Genomic DNA, 18,370 nt, shown 5'->3' on the forward strand with positions numbered 1-18,370 from the left:
AGTCTTATGACAGTCACACATTTCATCACCTTGGGGAACTGGGCAGAGCAGGTTTGCTATGGCATGTGTGCCCAGTTCCTTCCTTTCCATATATTCATCATTGCTTAGAAATCTTGTTGGTCTTGCTTGGTACTGTTTGCTTTTCCTAACTGGGGATGTTTGGAGCCCAGCACAGGCCAGAGAATATGTCTAAACTGCAGGCTGTGGAGCTGCAGGTTGTACCTCCTGTAAAACACTGATGTTTTGAATGATTCTATTATTAAAATAGTCACTATTGTGACAATCATCATGCTTTGTTGTCCTTGTCCTTTGCTGGGCTGAAATGCCTCAGCTTACTAGTCCTACTCCTGGAGGCACATTGGGGAGTACATATACTTTGATGTAACTATGGCGTGCATTTCATATCCCTCTGTAATAGTGAACTTAGCCTTTATGTAGCTTTTTCCATGTAAGAGAAGTAAAAAGTCTTAGTAAGTGTAGTGCTATTCTTTTTTGGTACCAGGGATTGAGCTCAGGACCTTGCAGGCACTTGCGTGCAGCCACTGAGCTAAATCCCTGGCCCGGGTAAGCATTGTACTATTGTGATGGAATATCTGATATACGATAGATATTCAAAATACATCTACTTTAGTTAATTGATTTTAAAAATTGAGTAGCAAGTAGGTGCACAGAAAAGCATTTATTGGATGTAGCCATCATTTTTGGTAATTATTGACAGTTTATTACATTTTAAAAGTTATTATTAATCTAGATATTAAAATATACCAGCATTTATCTTTTAAAATACTATTCTGTCATATATGTTGGACTGATAAATGTTAGTCTTAATATCTTCTTTGAGATAAGTGTTATATATTAATTGTTGTTGCTCGGAAAAAAGTGATTCTTGATAGTAAATTCTTGCTCAACAGGTGGATCATAATCAATACAAATAAAAGGAATGGCAGGTAAATATAACTATTGACAATAAATGTAACATTAGCAATCTTAGAGACACAATGGGGCTTTCTATGTAAGTCTATAGCAAAATCTGTCCCATAAGAGCATGGTTCTATATTGTAAAAAATTTGCAAAGTTAATAAAATGTCTTACTTGAGTGCTCTGTTCCCTATAACTCAAGATAAATGTATGAATTGAAAGAAGTTTTTAAAATAACCACAAAGTTTATTTCAGAATGACAATCCAACCTTATTTGGAGAGGTTGTGAGAATAAGGGCTATCTGCAATCTGATTTGATTTAGCAATAGCCTTCAAAAACTGTAACAAATAATTAGTATAGAAGGTGATCAAGTTTTTTCTTCTATTCTACTTTAGCAGAAACAAGAGGAAATGTGCCTTAAAACAATGGTTGTAAGATTTTAATTCAAAGTCAGTGTTTTCAGAGCAATTCCTGAAGCAAGGAATGGGGAGAGAAAACTTTAAAAGGCAACAAAATCTAGAGCATGTGTTAGGATGATGAGTGAGTGGCTGAGCCAGTGCTGGAGAGGTCACAGTGCTTTTCAAGGTTTCTCAACTCTAGAATTCTATGACTAATGGTAGTTACAGTATGGTGCCCAGGAGGAACAAGCAATTGCTGCGAGAGGGTTCTCAGAATTGCCTCAGACACAAAGCTTAAAAGAAATGACAAGGCAATTCCAGTTTAACTTGGGTCACAGAGAATAGAGCTGTAGAAGACTGGCGACATGTACTGATGTGATGTAAATTTCCTGTTGGAGAACGGCCACACTGACTCAGACAGAGGCATGACTGGAAGAGTCAATTGGCATGTTCTTGAACCAGGAACTTGTAAAGCAGTCTCCTCCCAAAACTTACACATGGTGATGAAGTCATTTCTTAGAATATTGCAGGTACTACTTATTTGCTTTTTCTTTAAAGACACCAATAAAGTACTTTTTTCCCTAAAGTTTCTTTTTTCAATCAGCATACTGTACACATAGTATCAATTTTTCCATGTTAACCATTTTAATTGTACTTTTCAGTGGCATTAAGTATATTCTCATTGTTCTATAGCCATCACTGACATTAATCTCCAAAGCTCATTGTTCCAAACTGGAACTTTGTAGTTGTTAAACAATAACAATTCATTCAGCTCTTCATTAAAGTTAATTTTATAATTAATCATATTAACGAATTATTAATTAGAGCATGCATAGCGGTTTTTGCAAGAGAAATTTAATTACAGTTATTTTAGGGAAAATTATGAACATTTATTACTAGCTGAACAATATTGTTTATAAGTGCTAGGAGTGGAGGACAAAGATCTATCACAAAATTTAAAAGATATCTTTAAAACAAGGAGCATTTAAATCTAAAGAAGTGATTCTCTCTACCTCTAAAATGTATGCACATCTAAATATTCAAACTTTGGTTGAAAATATTTTTTAGGTATAACTATACAGTTACTAGGGTTAACTAATATAGTCAACATAGTTCCATGGTTAACATAGTCCATGGTCTGGCTTATATTATTGAACTATTGGCTCACATAGGTAATAAAAACTTTAATTTTACATCACAGAAGCCTTTCCACAGACTCTTGTGTCTTCTCAGATATTGTATTTTGGGTTTCTAATGACTATAGTTTTTGGGGGACCACCCTATTAATTATGACCCAAACAGGTTTTAAGCAGTGCAGGCTGTAAAGAGTTAATCCCACAACTGGCTTGTTTTAAGAAGGAGTCCAATTGAAGCCTTTGTGACTCATAGAAGCATTGCGGGGTGGCATACAGGCTAGCACATCCTCTCTGCCAGTGGCCATGGCAGAGACTGAAGAGACAGGCTGTGAAGCTATGGAGCTCAGTGTGAGATAATGTAGCAGCCTAGGTTGGGGTGACTTGCACTCAAATTCTGTTCCCAAAGTTAAGCCTGTTCTTTACTAAAGAGACAAGGTTAGTTATTAATCACAACCTATATTTACTCTGTTCTGTTCCTAATTCAAGACTGCTTTGTCTTTTCCTTTACAAGTCTTGCCTGCATCAGCAACATATCCATAGCAACTCCACTAGTCCCTTTACCTCAATCTAACTATGATGTCACCAATAAATATCCAGTGCTCTGGGTGTTCAAGGCCTTTGCTTGCTCAAGCCTCTGACTGCACAAGCACTGGTCATCCTGGCTCCCCGGATCTCTGTCTCTTTAACTCTGTCTCTGTGTCTTTCTTCTCCCCTTCCATTGTAGCATGGAGCAGGACATCAGGATCCGCTGCAGAGGTCTCTGATAATAGTTCAGGTATGAATTCAAAACATTACTAACACTGATGAAAAGTATTTAACATTATTTATTCAACTCTAAATTACCATAACTGTTGCAAAATGTTTATAAATATTTTTGTAAAAATACCAATGCTATTCTTATTCATGTTTCTTTGCTATAAAATAAAAACAAAGCTAGCTTAATTAACATAAAATTGTCTTCTATAGCATGTGTACAAAAAATAATAGAAAAATGAAAAGGGCTATTTGTGTCAGTAAAGCCCTTTTTCAGGCAAGGTCAATGTCAATTTTTATTCATTTAAAAAGCTGTCTTTTTAAAACTATGTGTTAATATTTCTTCCTAGCCTTGTAGTTCTGTAATTTTGCTATGCTGTGTCTAGATTGGATCTGTTTTAAGCTATACTTTTTACATTTTAAATATTGGAAATTTTTTAGCTATTTCCTTTTCAAATATAACAGTTTGTCTTCAATGTCCATTTGGTGGACCATATTAATCAATTGCTACATTGTGAGTAGACTGAATGTTGTAATTAATTGAATTTCACTGTGATTATATTAATACAGAGATTTTTAAAAATTCTGTAAATTTCTTAAATTTCTAATTGGTTCATTTTTTAACTTAAAAAATAGAAGTTTGTTGTTTTTTGTTTTTGCTTTTATTCTTTTGGTTGTTGGTAACTGAACAAACAGCTTTCCCACTGAGCTACACCCCTAGCCTTTAAATTGTTCTTTTACTGTGAGACAGCATTTCGTTAAGTTGCTAAATTGCCTAGGCTGGAGTCAAACTTGCTGCTCTCCTGCCTCAGCCTCTCAGAGTGCTGGGATTACAGACTTGCACTACCCTCTCTCAAGTATTGATTTTATTGTTCCCTTTCTTTGTGCTAAACCCTAGAGGTTTTGGAATGATTCTTCCCAAATTTATCTTGAGTAATTGCGCTCTCTTGCTTGCCTTTCCTCTCTCTGTGTACTCATGACTCCATGTGCAGTGGTTGTTCAGTGGCTTTCCTGGCCTTAGGATTCTTAGAACAGACACCAACGCCCTTTCAACCTTGGAAAGATCAGAGCTTTACTTACCTTGAGCCTCATGTGGTGGAGAGTTCTATCAGCACCTTCTCACTGGCCAGTATCCCAGTTTAATGATGCTCCGTCTTGTTTTTCTACCTACAACGGAGCAGGTTCAATGATTGAACCTCTATCGTCTTTTTGAGTATTTTTTTGTTTTGCAACTCATTTACTTTAAAAAATTATTGCTATCTTCAGATTGGAGGAAAAAAATTAGGATGTGATTTCACAGTGTCAATTTGTCAATTAGTATCCAGATCTTTTTCTAGGCTATCAGGAAGATTAATGTTAAAATTTGTTTATCACCTTTAAGTTTGACTACATTTTGATCTCAACATTTAGGAATATTTTTGTGTGTGCTGTAGCTTGAAAGCTGGAAAGTGAATTAATTGACTTAGTGCAGAGTTCTTCAGTCATTAAATGAGTATTTGAATGAAAAAGTAAGACATACATTTCTGATATGAGGCAGTGTGGTCTCTAATAACTAGATAATTGTAATTATTGACTTGGAATCCATTTTGATATTTGTGTATATTTATACTAAAGCAATTTTTGCCTAGAATGACATGGATGACTGTCTAAGTTTTCCACTTTAATTTTCTTATGTAGAAAAAAACTGAAGGAGAAGAAAATAGTTGGTGACATACACAATAAGGATCAAAAATGGAAATAGCTACAATAATCTGTGGAATTAATACTATAGGAAAAATTACAAGTAGTTAGCATACAATATCAGGTGGATGTCAGCTCTGAATCACTACCTTTGCAAAGTTTTATAGTGTATATTTCGTTTTCTAATGAGTTGTCACAAATGCTTAATTTCAACAACCAAAAATAATATAAATCCTTTTTTGTGAGATTCAAAAGCAGTTGCATTTGCTTAAGATATTGAGGATGTGAGTCATTTATAAAAGTTTGTATAATAATTAATTTGTAGTAAGCGTAATGAAGTATAAAGGTCACAATCATGAAATAAATTTAAGAGTGATGCTTTGTTGAGCTGCCAAGAAAATTAAAAATTAAAAATATTCCCATATAATTTTATGAATGGCATAGAAATCCTTGACAATTGTGTAAGGTTGTTACTCCATTTTAAAATTAAATATTCAGCCAGGTATCAGCAAATTTGATGAAATGAAACTGAAATATGTTCATGCCTTTAGTTATTTTTTATTAGTTCTTAAAAAACTCAGTTTTCCTAAGCCATTATCTTGTCCCTTTCTTGTTGCTGAGACACCATACTCAACATCTGCAAATTAAAGGGAGGAGGGGTTTATTCTGGCTCACATTTAAGTCCATAGTCAGCTGGGTCCAAGGCAGGACAGCATGGCAGAGGAGCCTGTCAGAAAAATAGCTGCTCACCTCATGGCAGCCAGGAAGCAGAGAGTCAAGGGAGAAGCCAGGAAGGGAGCCAGAACATAACCAGTTCTGTCAGGTCCACAGTGACTGACCTTTTCTACCGGGCCCTACCTCCTAACAGCAAGCCAGTTGTTAGGTCTCTATAGGTCTCACCTATAATCCCATGAGGCTTTAGGGGGACATGTAGATAGAAATGGTAACAGACAGGATTAACCCATATCTCACCTAAAGGAAACTTACTATATGAAGAGCAAAAGACAAGAGAAGTGGATAATGCTTTTCAATTCATTTGCACATAAAGGATATCTAATCTGAGAGTGCACAGAAAAATAGGGATTATGGAAACATTTTTCTTTCTATCCTTAAAGAAGAGGATGGCAACTGGAAAAAACACTTATGTATACCACTGGAAAAAAATTTGAAAGGTGCTTTAAGTTTCATTTGGCACATTATGTAACTCTACCATGCACAATGGACATTTTTCATAAATTGATTGAACTGAAAGATATGCTGCCATTTAGCAGACCCCAAGTGTAAATACAAAGTATTTTAGCCTAAATTCTATGCGATATTTTTTTCTGAAAAAGAAGATAATCAAGGATCTACAAAGGGATTATAGACATGAGTTTTCAAACCAATATTCCATTATTTATTTTTAAGTGTGAGACAATTACTGAACATGGTTCTTTTGGAATTAACATGATCCCAAGTGCAATCACATTATAAAACCACTGAGATATTGGAAAAATCCACTGGGTTTATATAACCATTGCTTAACTACATGTGAACTTTCTGTGTGTTTTCTAGCAATAGGTAACTGGAACTTTCTGACCAGCCTTCATAATGTTTTTCACTGGAGATATTAACTTGTTTTTTATTATTACCAGTATTGTGTTTTGTGCACGCCCATAATATTTTGTTTTCTGAGACCAGAATATTCATATTTTATGTTCTCAACTATGTCAGGCACAATGAATGTTACTGAAAGGATAAATAAAAATAATAATGTTACATTTTTTAGTGAGGAAATTAAATGTGTCTGTCTTAGTTATTTTTGGCCAAATGCTGGTATATCTAAAGAAATTTGAGAGTTCTGTAAAAAAAATATGATGGATGGGGCCGTGTATAGATATTGGCTCAATTTTTTTTTTTCATCTCAGGCATGAGGGTGATAAAAATCTCTCTGATTAATTATATATTAATAGTAATATTAGTTAAGTAGTTCAGTTCAAAAATCCTCTGCCCATTATACCTAGATCTTCTGTTTTTGAATCTTTATTTAGAGGATATTTGACTTTGACTAGGAACATCAAAATCTCAGTGGTATTTCCCTAAATGATTTCGATTTACTGGAGGGTATAAATAAGAAATTTTTAAGCCAGGAAAAACTGAACAAATCAGTTATTCTGAATACTAATAATCATAAAATAACACTTTGCTTACAATAACACAATAAAGTTTCTAGCTTGCTAACGGATTGCATTGCAGTCAAGTGCTAATAGATATTAAATATTAATCATTTTATTTTATTGTTATTTTTATGTAGATTATAGAAAGTAATGTGAGATAAAGATTACTAGTTTCTTGATCTGATGTTGACATCCAAGCCACAAGGTCCCACTTTCATATATTTTTTCTTTAAAAATTTAGACACATTTAAGACATTTAGAATAAAATGATAATTAGTATACCTATTGTACCTACCATATCATTTCAGAAATAATACACTATACATACAATCATAGCTACAAAATATCTATTATCTCCATTTGTCTGAGGAATCCACTTTCTGAATTTGAATTTAAAATTTCTGTGCACTTCTTTAAGTTTACATCATATATATAGTTTAGATTTTATGTATATTCTACTAAACTGGACACACATTGGCTCACTGTTTTTATTGCTTAATATAAATATTTGAGTTTAATGTAGTTTGGTATGTGTACCTTCACTTTATTTATTGTCTCTGCATTGGATAAATGTGTCATTGACTACTCTCTTCTCCTGTATAATGACATAAACTATTCCAATTTTTCAGTGGTATAAACATTGCTGTCACAAGCAGTCCTGTATTAGTAACCTTGTATCCTTAGTGATGTTTTCCAGTTAGAAATGGAATTGCTTTTTCTAAATAATATATCATTTTTTATCTACTCATTAAATGAGGGATATATGTGTGCCTTTCACTTTTTTTGTTAATGTGCAAATGTTTTGTAGATGTATATATTCAGTTTTTTGGACATACACAGCATTTAGGAGTCAAGTTGTTGAGTTGTATAGTAAAAGTTAAACTTTTTGAGAACTACCAAACAACTTTTCAAAATAATGCAAAATTTGACATCTCTACCAGAAGTTTATGAGAGTTCCGATTTTTCTACATATTCACCAACACTTGTTATTATCTTTCCATTATAATCCTGCTAGTCTGTGTGAAGTAATATAGCTCATTGTGGTTTTGCTTATATCTCTTTCTGTTACTAATAATGTTTAATAACTCTTCATGTGCTTTCCAGTCATTTGTACATACTTTATCCAATTTTTAATTTGATTATTTGTCTTTATTGTTGAGTTTTAGGAGTTCTTTATGTATTTTGAATACACGTCCCTTATTGTGAATATGTCTTGCAAAAGTTTTTCCCTTCATTCTATGTTGCTGTTGTTGTGTATATTTATTTGTTTGTTTTTTAATTTTGTGGTACTAGGAATTGAGCTCAGGGCACTGAGCATGCTAAGCATGTGCTCTACTCCTTCACACTTCAAGTTTTCTATTTACCTATAAGTTTTATATATCTCAACTATATGAATTTTAAGGAAAGATTTATTATTAAAATGACGTTAAAAAGTTAATTGTCTCAGCATCATATATTTAATAATACATCCTATTGTTGATCTGAAATTCATTTTGGTTATAACTCAGTTTTCTACATATTCAAAAATCTGTTTCTGTGTATTCATGAATAAGCTCCTTCACTTTCTACCTGCATTTTTTTGTTAGCAATCAGACTCCCATGATCTTTACCCATTCAAAAGTACTTATTTATATTACTTCCTTTTTTTTCTTCTCTGTCTCTCTCACTCTTTCTTTTTGTGCGTGTGTGTGAATTGAACCTAGAGCACTGCTAGGCAAGTACTCTGTCATTGATCTATATTTCCAGCCTTGTGGATTACTTTTTGAAAATTCTTAAAGAGCAAGATGGTAAGAATTGTGGTTTCTTAATTTTTGAAACATTTCTTTTTTTTAAAGGAACACATAAAATTTTTTTCTTTATAATCTCTCTTTTAAATCCTAAAGATGTATCCTTTTTACATTTTGTGCTTCTTTTACCTCTCAAAATTCTCTTAGCACCTACTGACTACACAATTCATTTATTATTTAAATATAATTTTCTGATTTTTTTCTACTGTTTTCTACTGTTATTTATCTCGCATTTTTCACATTTTCTTCAAATATAAACTTTTTATTCATATCTTCTATTAGAGGTTAGTTTTGTATTTGGCAAGTCAATAAATATTTTAGTTTTGATTTGACTTTTTAGTAATAAAAAGATTAGTCATTATTTAATTTTGTGGAAATTCTAAATTTAGTCCATCAGTCTAAAATTTTCATTTTCATTTTATTATTAGTTTGAGTTTTGATCTGCTCTCCCTGTCCAAAACCCATCTTCCCCATCTCAGGAGGCTGCTCATGGACATTTCCAACTGGTCAACCTTCTTAGGTCATTGACTGAGTCACTGAGTTAAGTGTCAGAGGAATTAAACATAGTTTTGGATCTAAAATCTGATTATTCTATTCCATTCCATAGTCACTAATTTCTCAGTACATGATTGTCAATAAAATTTCAGTGAATCTCAAACAACTTTTGAAGGCCTATCAAGTTCTTTCACTTTAAAAGGCAGTACCGAGTTCGATCCCCGGTATGGAAAAAACAAACAAACAAAGGCAGTACAAATCTTCTTAGTGGGAAAATAAATGATTGAATCTCGGCTCATTTCAAATGCATTAGAGTTGGCAGGCTTGAGTGCTTGGAGCTGACTCACAGAACTTGATGCCAAAATGTAGCTCCTTGTAGTAGTTATGATAAGTTAAGTCTTCTGTCAGAGACTGAAGTCATGAAAGTTAAAGGAAAAAAAAAATACTACTACCCTTTATATTTTGGACTCAGAGAGGAATTTTGGTCTTTAGCAGGTTGACAGAACAAAATAGACAAATGCAATATTTTAGGAAACTGTGTCAGATTTCATATGTAGAAGCCTGTGACTGTCTTGCATTAAGCTGTGAGTTATAGCGGTGAGGACCTAAAAAGTGAGAAGTGGCACGTATCATGAGGCCTGCAGGGGCACGGGTTTGAGAGCTCTCTCTTTTGAATGACAACATCCTCCAACTTCCTGGGGAGAAGCATGCTGGTGTGTTTCTCTTCCTGCACTCTTTCCATATAATGTGAAGGTGTTGTTAATTTAAAAACTGTCACTCACAGAGCATGAAAATATTTTTCAGTTAAAAAGTCCAGTGACAGGCAGAAGACAACAGTAGCCATGGGTACTCTGAGACAGGTGATAATTTTCTACAGCTAATTATCATTTTTAAAAAATTGGAAAAAAGTGAAAAACAAAACAACCCATACAGAGTAATGCATGCTTTGATAAGATTACTATGTATAAAGTGACATTCTATATCAACTCAACCTTATAACTGAGCTACTTTATTTATTTTTAAAAATGCAGTTCATTATTGGTCTTATTCACAGTTAGAACATTTTTTCTGGGATGGTATTTTTGTCCATTTATCTATTTTATCTTGGTTGATGTGACCAGAGTCTGTAAATGAGGGAACATCTCAGGGTAAGCTGAAAGCAGATTTAAGGCATCAGACTCCTGAAAGGAAGTCTCCTTTGGCTCCCCGCTAACTTCCTTCCTGATGGATTTCATGGTAGTCCAGGACTCTGGCAGCTCTGGAGCACCTCAGCGACAGGAAGCCGCCGAGACATCTCTTCCCAATGTCTTCAGGAGTCCATTTGTCAACCAACTGGAAATAATTTAAATGATAGGACTCACTTGTTTTCCCAGTTATTACTTTTAAAATTGTGACAAATTAAGTGGGAATCCTCCAGCTTCAAGTGGAGATCCTGAAATAGTAGTAGTGATAATCTAAAAAGTTTAAAAACAGAATTCGAGAAGGGCTCATTTTATTTGAATTTATAACCACTAAAAAACCAAGAGCAACAGAACAGTAAGTGTCCACACAGATCCTGGTTCTGGGTACTAAAGGGCATGAAGATAGAGAACAATTTCCTGACTTCTAAAAATAATCCAGGTAGAGCTGGTGCACATAAAATATGGAAACAAAGTAAAAGGAAAGCAGATCTCTTGCAAATGTGATTTAAATCTCATTACATTTTGAATATTCAGTGGAAACCTCCCAAGGTTTCAGTTTCTCTATGGGAGTAAAATGGGCTCTTAAAAGTGCATTCATCTAAGATGCTAGAGTATCATTCACTAACAAATGATTGCAGCTGCATCCCAGTGGCCTCAAAGAGTTTCAATGTTGCTTCCAGATGTGTTTAATTTATTTCCAAGGTATAATGTTTGCCATGGGAGGCCTGGGTGATTTTCTCACTCATCAATGCCAATTTCTTGGACGTAGGTAAAATTTTAGTACTTTTGTAGATGGAAAAACAAAACAGGAAGATATTATAGTTTTATTAATATCGAATAAGAAACCCTTAACAATAGTAGATAAAATATTAAATCTAGTTTGTACTTTATGAGTTTAAACACCTGGACTTATGTCCCTGTGTTTCGGAGGACTCTTCTTGCCAATATTCAGTTTTATAGGAATAATAACGTTTGTCAGGAATTTTTAAAAATTAAGAATTTAGAAAATTTCCCTATAAGCTTAGCTTTTAATATCTCCAGTAGTTGATCTGTTATAAAGTATTAAGAGGATGAAGTGAATCTAATTTTGAACTACTTGAAAGACTACTGAATTGGGCCAAGGATTTAGCTCAGTGGTTCTGCCACCTGCCTCACAAACACAAGGACCCCAGTTCAATCCCCGGTACCAAAAAAAAAACCGACTACTGAATTGTAGCATTAATGTTCTCTGGATACTGGATATGAATAACAACACAAAGTATTACAGAGGAATCATATAATTTTTATTTTGGAACATGTTAAAATGAAGGTCTATTTAAATATAAAACTCAAAGTGTATCTAGAACAATTGTTAGTAGTTGTTAAACCTACTTTGGTGAAGTGCAAGTTTAGTAATAGCATATTAGGAGATTTTTCATGAATATAAATCAAATTATTGAAAATATTAACGGATGTTTAATTGAGCTTAAATACATACTAAAACAGATTACTAGGGATGATCAAACAATATGGTAAATGGTTAAATTTTAAAAGTGTGTTACAGTAAAAGGCATGATGCCATTAATCCCCCTCAAAATACTTACTGTCAGTTCCAACACACTTATGGCATTCTTCCTGCCACTTTCTGGAGCAGTTCTGGGAGTTTGCTTTTGTGTTCTAGGTGTGATAAAAAATTCAGTGAATGTTTCTGCTGAGTGCCGTTCAATTAAAGACAGCTGGTAAAACATCATGACCTGTCATTTTGTCACCTTATTCACTAGATCTGGAACCTTGTGACTTCTGGCTCTTCTCCAAAGTCAAAACAACACGAAAGGTAAAGATTTTGAATTGATTCAGGACATGGAAGCACAATGACAGTGTAACTAAAGACAGGATAAAGAATGTTCAGAACTGCTTCAGAAAGTGGCAAGAATGATAACTGTGTTTGAGGGAGAGTAATGGAAATTTGTCTTACTGTAATAACTTTCAAAATTTCAACATACCATATTTTAAATTATACTTCATATCCAAACTAACTAATGTGTCAGAATCACAGAAAACATCATCTTTGAATGATCACTTAGTGCCAATACAAGAACTTTGGTCTCGTGTCCTACATTTTTAGTAATCTTTGTGAAATAGTATATTAATTCTAAAAAATAATGAATTTTTTCAATACCCAAGTAACTCTATTTTGAATGAGCTCATAAACTCTATTTTTAATTTCTAGTACCAAAGTTATAGGAGTGTGCAATCTTTCTGAAAAGGTTAAGTACTTATATCAGTGACTAAAATAAGAATGATAAAAGTTATACTAAAGCTTTTGTAACTCATGAAAAAGAAAGCAAATTTTACTTCTTTTACATTTCCTGGGAAAATTTCATAAGTGCCAATGCATTTTTTTTTATATGTTTGTCAAGCACCAATAGTGCTTCAAATTGTGTGCGTGTGTGTGTGTGCTTTAAGTTTTATTGCATCTACTATATAAATACTGTAATGTTCAATGTTTCTTATTTTTGAAAGTAAAACTCTCATGTTGTATAACTAGAACATTTTGGTAAAATGTAAGAGATGAGGCCTGAGAATTTTGCCCATTTTGTTCACTGAAGTAATTCAATCAGCTTTTGGAATAACACTGATCATATAGGAGATGCTCAAGTGTGAACAAAACTTCAGTGAATGCTACTGGTGAGCGCCGTCTAAGGAAAGGCAGGCTTGTAAACAACAGTACGGTGTGTCCCCATCCGCCTTATTCACTGGATCTGGTACCATGTGGCTTCTGGCTCTTTCCCAGAGTTGAAATGACCATGAAAGCTAAATGCTTTGAATTGTTTCAGGACATCAAGTCATCCAAGACAGAGCAACTAAAGAGATTTACAAAAGAGGTCTTTCGGAACTGCTTCAAAAAGGGAAAGAATGATGGGCTAGGTATGTTGGAACGGAGGAGAAGTATTTTGAAGGAGATTAATGATAATGTGTCTTTTCCTGTAATTTTTTCAAAGTTTAAACACACTATTTTTGAGTCAACCCTTTTATATGAGTAGAGGAAGAACAGTAAGGTTTGAAGAACATAAATCCAGAAGCCAGTTTGTAGAAAATATTTCCAATCATCAGATATTTAAAATTATGAGTGGAGAATTCAATTAACATTGACACCCATTGAAAATGGATGTTTTCTCCCAGCATGAATCCATTCCATAATGCATTTTATAAAACTCAAATGTACCCTGTGGATTTTTTTAATGGAAATTTTGCAAAGTAGAGCTTTCCAGAATTTTTGTGCTACAATATAAATACTTTTAGAGTTCTACAAAAGATGATTACATACATCTATGTTGAAGATTTTTTGGTTACACATTTCAACCATTAATAAAAACAATTTCTGTTGGGCATGGTAGCACAGTCCTGTAATCCCAGCACTGGGGAGTCTGAAGCAGGAGTATCATCATGGAGTTCAAAGTCAGCCTGGGTTACATAATGAATTCAAAGCCAGCCTGAACTACATAGCAAGACCCTGTTTAAAACATCACCACCATCATCATCAACAAGAACAAAACAATTTCTAAATCTTAGAAAGATTAAATTTTCTTTTTACTCTTTACATGAAAATACATTACAAAATTTTATCATGTGAAGAAGTGATCATAGAAAATGCAACAAAAAATAAAAGAACAGCATTTAAAGGATCTGTTAGATAGTTTATTCTGTAAAAGTCTTATGAGTTATCTTTTCTGGTTTTGTCATGTTTGTAATATTTTTCAGTTGTTCAATATTTGATTTTGCTGTGACTCTTCTCATTCTAAACAATATTCATGTTTATAGCTTGCTTTGTATTCGTTGTGTTGCAGTCATGTTTTTGAAAGAGCTACACTAATTATATATGTATCAAGATCCACAGAACTTGGACCCATTCTTCTAATTGATACTGGAGCAGCTGTAGATGTGTGTAGTAATAGAGCAGGGCTGTGGTGGACTGGGGGTAGAGGGTGATGAGGGCATGGATGAGGAAAGACAAATTACTGCTTCATACTTTATTTTGTTGTCTTTATTCCTCTTTTTCAGGAGATATAATGGAAAAGTTAGGCCTATGTCCAATTTCTAGGTAAGGCTCCACACCTCAAAATGATCTCAAAGTCCATGAAGTCCAAGTGTGAATTTTTCTTTGAAATGTCATTTTCTGAAATAGGCCTCCATTTCCCATGAAACGTTTTCAATTTTCAAGGCTTTCACTAATTTCTTGTGTCATTCACTGAAGCAAGTTTGTGCCTCTTCCATGCTGCTGTAGTCTTGGTTCTTTTGTGGCTCAGAAGACTCTGACCTGAAAAGCCCTAATCTTGCCAGTTAAACTTGTGATGATGCAATCCATCCATGTCAAGGCCCAGCCCGTGGTTGGTGCTGATTTTGTAACATTAATCCCCTACAGTTGTTAAGGCCCAGAACTTTCCTCCAGGATTTGCCCCCTAGAGTTTGGGAAGCTCTTTTAAGGTCTGCTAGAAAGCTAATGCAAATGTTTCATCTGCTTTTGATTTGTGAATTCTGAGCACATGGTTTCCAAATGTCACATTTGGAAAGCGGAATTCAGTCATTTTCAAGCATTTTGATCAAATCACTGATTTTATCCATTATCTTCTGTGAATGAACAATACATGATGTTTAGCTTTTTTTAAGCACCCTTCTATCTTGTCCTTATATATTATATATTCCTATTTAGCTGACATGTTCTTTTCAAAAACTAGGAGCAATTGGGATATGTATTTTGAGAAGAAAGGTGAACTCATTAGCTTCACTTTCTAAATATTTTAATAATGTTACTAAAGTCTGGGATGCCATCTTTATTCAGTTATCTCTTTTGTTTTTCTGCCATGACTTAGCACTTAAGTGAATGACAGTACATATTAATAAGCAGGCAGCTTACTAAGAGTCAGGTTAATGATGATAATTATTCCTACATGGTGTATGCTGACAATGTGTGCAAAAATATTCACTCTTCAAAAAAGCCCTAAGGCATTACAGATAATTCTGACATCTAGTATGTTATCTGAGAAGAAGCTTAACAATGCTATGTGATACTTGGCTTTTCTTTTCTTTTTCAAAGTGAGCATTTTAATTACCTGGGGATAATGTCCATGGTTGGAATGCAGTGAGTGGGCATAATGCCAATAACTTTTCAGATCTCTGAGAGCAGGTTAGAATTTGGCCATTAAAACTTACAGACTTGCAAACATAGACATTAGAAATAAATAAGTAAAGTCAAGAATTAAGAACAGGGCAGTGTTTTAGTTCAGGGTGTGGGGTAAAATGGGTTCCTACTTTAAAGTGAATATTTATTTTTTGAATGAGAATGGTAAAAAGCAGGAAACCATGAAATCCTCCTTTCACTTTTTATTCTCTCCAAGTCTACCAAATTCTCTATTAAACTAAACATGCTCAGGCTTAATGATCCTGTGCTCTCTTTTCCATTATTTCCAAACTTTCGTTTACATCTGAAGTATTAATGACAAACCTCTAATTAATAAGTCAGAACTACATTTCACTTTTTGAATTTCATGGGGTCAATTTCCTTTTCAGAGGTATTAAAACCTTAAATCAGGCATCTCAGTAAAAACCAGCCAGAGGTTGTCTGGTAGCTTTATGAGTGAAGCAGGCCAAGTGAGAATTGTAGCAAAACTGAAAATACAGGACTCTGGAAATGAGTGGTCATTGCTTGGCCTCAGGAGGTTGTTTCCACCTGTTGGCCCAGATTTATCAAACATTTGCTGTTTCAAAAGAAGCTTGAAATGTTGAATTTTGTGAATCCTTCCCATGTGGAATGTTGTTCATGAATTCAAACACTCCCTAGGGTAAGTACAACATGCCCAGGGCCAAAAAACAGTCCAAGTGACAGAAGTTGGGGACTTCTGCTTTGAACTGAAGGGAAGAAGTTGTAATGAATATTATTCATGCACTTCAGCTCCCAAAGTCAAGAAACTGGAAGACCTATACTCCTCAAACTCATTTCCAACTCTCTGCCCTTCTTTATGCTGTTTCATTTACTCTAGATGGCTATACTGTGTTTCCACCTTGGGGAGCCTTCTCACATCTGAAGACCAGCTAAATGTCATCTTTTATAAAGTACTCTAAGCCCCCTCTTTCCTTGCAAACCGTTTCTTCACTATCTCCCTATTTATGGAATGAATCAATTTCTCTGTTATGTAGCAAGGGCATCTGGCTCAGAGCATCATTAACATTTATTATAATGTGAACTAAATATATGTGGATGTACTGTTCTCTCCAGTTACAATGTGAGGTCCATATGGAATGAGTCTTCTTTTTATTCTATTATCAGCATCATATAATATCTGCACCATAATACATTATAAATGTTTGTTAAGTGAATGAATGGATCAGTGGATGAATATTAGAAAGCTACTTGAAAGCTTAAGTATCCCTATAAACCACTCTATCTCTAGAAAGCATGGGACTAAGTATATATTTACTAAATGGGAAAAGAACACCAACCAATAGGGTGGATTATTCTTCAAAGGTTTAGAGAGCAGCACAGGAGAGAATCTCAGTGCCTGTGCTTCTTAAATCACTTCCTATTGGGATAAAACATGTTCTTAAGTACTCTCTGATCCCAAAGTTCAGTTCAAAATTAAAGAGAGTTATCAAATATACGTATTCATAAATAAAACGACAAAAGACATATTCTATCTTTTAAATATTTCACTAAGTACTTCTAATTGAGCAAACTGTAAAGGCGCTGATACCATAACTGGGCAGAGACTATTGCGATTTGCCTTATATAGGGTCTTGTTATAGAATACTTTTTCAGACGCAAGTCAGGCTGAATTTGAGTAAGAAAGCCACCTAACAGCACTCTATCCAGTTGGTACTTATTATATATGCACAAACAATTATTTAAACACATGTATAAAATGGGTACACATTTTATATTCATTCATCACATAGGGAAAAATCTACTCGAGTCCTTTTGTGTTCAGTCTTCAAGGAAACTACCTGACTAGAGCCTGATTTTAGCTAGGAAATTGGAATTTATTTGAAAATAGGTTGATGACTAAGTTACCAATCTGATGAAAAGTACCCCCAGAACTCTAGCCTACATTTTCACCGTGGAAGACATGTAAAAGCAGTTGCTCTGTAATGAACATCTGTAATAAACAACTATTTTTGCAGGGGTAGTATCAGTAAAAGACTAGCTGATAATTCAGTTGATGAGTCTAGTTAGATGCATAGTTTGGAGACAAAATCAAATGATGCTGGCCAGTTGTTTAGTCACTTGCATAGTTTTTAATTAGTGAGTTAATGGGTTGTGTGAGAATCAGCCAATGACTTAGAGATAAACCTTTGCCGATAGCTTTGATCACTGCTGTTCTTTTAAAGAATATAGGTTGTTACTTAGTTTCTGCTAGCATACTTCATGTATTTCATGCTCTAGTACGTATTTGAGATCTTGTGCCACTTTTTCGTTCACAGTGGACTCTTCAACAGGGAGCAGTTATGATCATGCACATTATTCCCTTTTGAGACAATGCATACAATTCAAATAAATTCAAATGAATGGATTTTCAGAGTGTATTTAAATCTCTTCCTGGGGCTAAGATAGGTTTGCCCCTAGCCTCTCCACTTCTTTTAGTAAGCCCTTATATATTAAACAGTGGAAAATAAAACAATAAATGTTATTCAGCAGAAAGATAAAAGCCCAATCTATGTGAAGTGAGACAGGAGAAATGGAAACATCGCATGTGGATTTTGCATGTTGAGCCTCATAAAATGCAAGAATGAATTTCCTCTCATAGTGAGTGTGGTCCAACATTAAAGGAAGCATGGGGCATGATTATGAGAGATAAGATCAGTAGTTGGAGAACATACAGCAAGCTGTTTTA

The 18,370-nt window shown here is 34.2% G+C and overlaps 1 long non-coding RNA gene across 3 annotated transcripts in view; it reads left to right on the forward strand.

Moving 5' to 3' along the window:
• Nucleotides 1–2,523: 2,523 nt before the first annotated feature.
• Nucleotides 2,524–18,370, forward strand: part of LOC147826568 (uncharacterized) — a 211,020-nt gene continuing 195,173 nt past the window's right edge. The window contains exons 1-2 of one of the 3 annotated variants that reach the window (XR_015438929.1): nucleotides 2,524–2,888; nucleotides 3,178–3,228. This is a non-coding gene — a long non-coding RNA (uncharacterized LOC147826568). The remainder of the gene's footprint in view (nucleotides 2,889–3,177; nucleotides 3,229–18,370) is intronic. The other 2 variants (XR_015438928.1, XR_015438926.1) reach the window with 2 other exon arrangements.

The sequence above is a fragment of the Heterocephalus glaber genome, unplaced genomic scaffold, assembly GCF_053883595.1.
Source record: "Heterocephalus glaber isolate CG9 unplaced genomic scaffold, H.glaber_assembly_v1.0 deba00001465, whole genome shotgun sequence".
Lineage (NCBI taxonomy): Eukaryota > Metazoa > Chordata > Mammalia > Rodentia > Bathyergidae > Heterocephalus > Heterocephalus glaber.